The 5,000-nt window shown below is 44.6% G+C and overlaps 1 protein-coding gene and 1 pseudogene across 1 annotated transcript in view; both read left to right on the forward strand.

The window, feature by feature from the left end:
* The window catches only part of LOC122264350 (uncharacterized), a 35,978-nt gene that overhangs the window by 10,994 nt on the left and 19,984 nt on the right, over nt 1–5,000 (forward strand). The gene's annotated exons all lie outside the window — the stretch shown is intronic.
* Nucleotides 4,992–5,000, forward strand: part of LOC147470945 (uncharacterized) — a 10,623-nt pseudogene continuing 10,614 nt past the window's right edge.

The raw sequence follows: 5,000 nt of genomic DNA on the forward strand, positions 1-5,000 counted from the left end.
TAATACTAATATCATTATTACTACTATTATCATGATCACCATTATCATTATCATTACTATTATCATTATAACCATTATCATTATTGTCAGCAGCAGCATTATTTTTTTAAATTTTCAGTATCGTCATCTTAATAACAACAATAATGGTAATGATATCAATGATAACAAATTGTAATCATCATTGTTATCATGAATATCATTGTCATCAATACTGTTATAAGATTGATAATAGCAACTATCCTTATTATCATTATAATATCTATCATCATTACTAATATCATTATTAACATTATCACATTATCATTATCATCATTACTACTTCTATTATTACTATTATCATCATTATTATTCGTATCATCATTATTATCGTCAATATCACTACGATTATTATCATTATCATCATCTTGATTAATAGGAATGAAAAGGATAATGATATTACTGTCATTGTCATCAGCCTCATTATAACAATACTTATAGTAATCAGTATCAATATTTTATTATCATTATTATCATCATTATCATTACTAATATAAGTATTATCCTCATCTTCCTTATCGTAAATATCAATCATTATCATCATTATCTTAATTATATATATATTTTTCATTAACATCATGGTCATATTATTTTTTTTTTTCATTAACATCATTATTATTACCATTATTATGAACATTACCAATATCATCAAGTATATCATTATTCCCATCTTTATACAGTTGTTATTGTCATTACCATCATCATAAGTTATGTTTGTCACTATTAGCATTAACATTGTTTTTTATCATTATTATCATTAGATCACATTAAAACCCATAGCACTTATGATACTACAATAGAAAATAAATATTATTTTTATGTGTTTGTGAAGTCCAATTACTAACATCAACAGCTTGAAAAATGAACATGAAATACTTTATAAAAGCTGTTCAGTTTTATTAGATGAAAATGTATAATAACTACTATTAGTCAATGGCAGGGAAAGGATTTAATTTAGGCCGTTAGCGTTAATATAAAACAGTTTCAAGGATGATTAAATTTATCCTATATCGAATATCCATTGGCCAGATATTAATAACATCAATATCATTAAAACATGTTTTGCTGGCACTGAACTAACAGATATGCCATGGAAAATATGCATCAGGATATCTAAGCAGGGTTAGAGCAGCCGCAATATGGCGCCATAATAATCAGGATATCTAGGCAGGGTTAGTGCAGCAGCAATATGGCGCCGTAATAATCAGGATATCTAGGCAGGGTTAGTGCAGCATCAATATGGCGTCGTAATAATCAGGATATCTAAGCAGGGTTAGAACAGCAGCAATATGGTGCTATAATAATCAGGATATCTAAGCAGGGTTAGAACAGCAGCAATATGGTGCTATGATAATCAGGATATCTAAGCAGGGTTAGAACAGCATCAATATGGCGCCTTGATAATAATCAGGATATCTAAGCAGGGTTAGAACAGCATCAATATGGCGCCTTGATAATAATCAGGATATCTAAGCAGGGTTAGAACAGCATCAATATGGCGCCTTGATAATAATCAGGATATCTAAGCAGGGTTAGAACAGCATCAATATGGCGCCTTGATAATAATCAGGATATCTAAGCAGGGTTAGAGCAGCAGCAATATGGCGCCATAATAATCAGGATATCTAAGCAGGGTTAGAACAGCAGCAATATGGCGCCATAATAATCAGGATATCTAAGCAGGGTTAGAGCAGCGGCAATATGGCGCCTTGATAATAATCAGGATATCTATGCAGGGTTAGAGCAGCAGCAATATGGCGCCATAATAAGAGGCAAGGTGGAGAAGATGGGTACATTAGATAGTAAGTAAGGAGTTCCGTGTGTCCCCAAACGAAGGGAAGGGGTTTGTCAAAGGCGACTTTAGTAACGACTATTTAATACGACTTCTCCTCATTATGACTATACATCTTGTGAATTTACGGTGTTTCATATACTCATTCACATCTCTTTCATTCTTCCCCTTCGCTTTTACCTTTCCCCTCAAAGCCAGTGATCAGGTTAATGAAAGCTCAAGTCTTGCCTTAGATGTCTCGGGATATGGGGTTCGTGGTACACAGAGAGAGATGTATAAATAGATGAAGAAAGAGGGAAGTGGGGAGGTTGGGAGATAGGGAGAAAGGAAGGGTGTGGAGGGAGGGTGGGAAAGAGGGAAGGAAGGAGAGAAGGAAGGAGGGAAAGAGGGAAGGAAGGAGAGAAGCAAGGTGGGAAAGAGGGAAGGAAGGAGAGAAGCAAGGAGAGAAAGAGGGAAGGAAGGAGAGAAGCAAGGAGGGAAAGAGGGAAGGAAGGAGAGAAGGAAGGAGGGAAAGAGGGAAGGAAGGAGAAAAGCAAGGAGGGAAAGAGGGAAGGAAGGAGAGAAGCAAGGAGGGAAAGAGGGAGGGAAGGAGAGAAGGAAGGAGGGAAAGAGGGAAGGAAGGAGAGAAGCAAGGAGGGAAAGAGGGAAGGAAGGAGAGAAGCAAGGAGGGAAAGAGGGAAGGAAGGAGAGAAGCAAGGAGGGAAAGAGGGAAGGAAGGAGAGAAGCAAGGAGGGAAAGAGGGAAGGAAGGAGAGAAGGGAAAGAGGAAGAAGGAGAGAAGGGAAAGAGGAAGGAGAAAAGCAAGGAGGGAAAGAGGGAGGGAAGGGGAGAAGCAAGGGGAGGAAGAAGGAGGGAAAGGAGGAAGCAAGGAGGGAAAGGAGGAAGGAAGGAGAGAAGCAAGGAGGGAAAGAGGGAAGGAAGGAGAGAAGCAAGGAGGGAAAGAGGGAAGGAAGGAGAGAAGCAAGGAGGGAAAGAGGGAAGGAAGGAGAGAAGCAAGGAGGGAAAGAGGGAAGGAAGGAGAGAAGCAAGGAGGGAAAGAGGGAAGGAAGGAGAGAAGCAAGGAGGGAAAGAGGGAAGGAAGGAGAGAAGCAAGGAGGGAAAGAGGGAAGGAAGGAGAGAAGCAAGGAGGGAAAGAGGGAGAAGGAGAGAAGGAAGGAGGGAAAGAGGGAAGGAAGGAGAGAAGCAAGGAGGGAAAGAGGGAGGGAAGGAGAGAAGCAAGGAGGGAAAGAGGGAAGGAAGGAGAGAAGCAAGGAGGGAAAGAGGGAGTGAAGGAGAGAAGCAAGGAGGAAAGAGGGAGGAGAAGAAGCAAGGAGGAAAGAGGGAAGGAGAGAAGCAAGGAGGGAAAGAGGGAAGGAAGGAGAGAAGCAAGGAGGGAAAGAGGGAAGGAAGGAGAGAAGCAAGGAGGGAAAGAGGGAAGGAAGGAGGGAAAGAGGGAGGGAAGGAGAGAAGCAAGGAGGGAAAGAGGGAAGGAAGGAGAGAAGCAAGGAGGGAAAGAGGGAAGGAAGGAGAGAAGGAAGGAGGGAAAGAGGGAAGGAAGGAGAGAAGCAAGGAGGGAAAGAGGGAAGGAAGGAGAGAAGCAAGGAGGGAAAGAGGGAAGGAAGGAGAGAAGCAAGGAGGGAAAGAGGGAAGGAAGGAGAGAAGCAAGGAGGGAAAGAGGGAAGGAAGGAGAGAAGCAAGGAGGGAAAGAGGGAGGGAAGGAGAGAAGGAAGGAGGGAAAGAGGGAAGGAAGGAGAGAAGCAAGGAGGGAAAGAGGGAAGGAAGGAGAGAAGCAAGGAGGGAAAGAGGGAGGGAAGGAGAGAAGCAAGGAGGGAAAGAGGGAAGGAAGGAGAGAAGCAAGGAGGGAAAGAGGGAAGGAAGGAGAGAAGCAAGGAGGGAAAGAGGGAAGGAAGGAGAGAAGGAAGGAGGGAAAGAGGGAGGGAAGGAGAGAAGCAAGGAGGGAAAGAGGGAAGGAAGGAGAGAAGCAAGGAGGGAAAGAGGGAGGAAAGGGAAGGAAGGAGAAAGGAGGGAAAGAGGGAGGAAGGAGAGAAGGAAGGAGGGAAAGAGGGAAGGAAGGAGAGAAGCAAGGAGGGAAAGAGGGAAGGAAGGAGAGAAGCAAGGAGGGAAAGAGGGAAGGAAGGAGAGAAGGAAGGAGGGAAAGAGGGAAGGAAGGAGAGAAGCAAGGAGGGAAAGAGGGAAGGAGAGAAGAAGGAGGGAATGAGGGGAGGAAGGATGGAAGGAGGGAAAGAGGGAAGGAAGGAGAGAAGCAAGGAGGGAAAGAGGGAAAGAGGAGGGGAGAAGAGGGAAAGAGGGAAGAAGGAGGGAAGGAAGGAGAAAAGCAAGGAGGGAAAGAGGGAGGGAAGGAGAGAAGCAAGGAGGGAAAGAGGGAAGGAAGGAGAGAAGCAAGGAGGGAAAGAGGGAAGGAAGGAGAGAAGCAAGGAGGGAAAGAGGGAAGGAAGGAGAGAAGCAAGGAGGGAAAGAGGGAAGGAAGGAGAGAAGGAAGGAGGGAAAGAGGGAAGGAAGGAGGGGAGGAAGAGGGAGGGAAGGAGAGAAGGAAGGAGGGAAAGAGGGAGGGAAGGAGAGAAGGAAGGAGGGAAAGAGGGAAGGAAGGAGAGAAGCAAGGAGGGAAAGAGGGAAGGAAGGAGAGAAGCAAGGAGGGAAAGAGGGAGGGAAGGAGAGAAGCAAGGAGGGAAAGAGGGAGGGAAGGAGAGAAGCAAGGAGGGAAAGAGGGAAGGAAGGAGAGAAGCAAGGAGGGAAAGAGGGAAGGAAGGAGAGGAGCAAGGAGGGAAAGAGGGAGGAAGGAGAGAAGCAAGGAGGGAAAGAGGGAAGGAAGAGAGAGGGAAGGAAGAAAGAGGGAAAGAGGAGAGAAGCAAGGAGGGAAAGAGGGAAGGAAGGAGAGAAGCAAGGAGGGAAAGAGGGAAGGAAGGAGGAAACGGAGACGGGAAAGAGGGAGGAAGGAGAGAAGCAAGGAGGGAAAGAGGGAAGGAAGGAGAGAAGCAAGGAGGGAAAGAGGGAAGGAAGGAGAGAAGGAAGGAGGAGAAGAGGGAGAAGGAAGGAGAGAAGGAAGGAGGGAAAGAGGGAGGAAGGAGAGAAGGAAGGAGGAAAAGAGGGAAGGAAGGAGAGAAGCAAGGAGGGAAAGAGGGAAGGAAGAAGAGAAGCAAGGAGGGAAAGAGGAAGGAAGGAAGGAGAGAACAGGG

This window comes from Penaeus japonicus, unplaced genomic scaffold, assembly GCF_977035675.1.
Source record: "Penaeus japonicus unplaced genomic scaffold, GWHDUDI00000001_assembly GWHDUDI00000011, whole genome shotgun sequence".
In the NCBI taxonomy this organism is placed as follows: domain Eukaryota; kingdom Metazoa; phylum Arthropoda; class Malacostraca; order Decapoda; family Penaeidae; genus Penaeus; species Penaeus japonicus.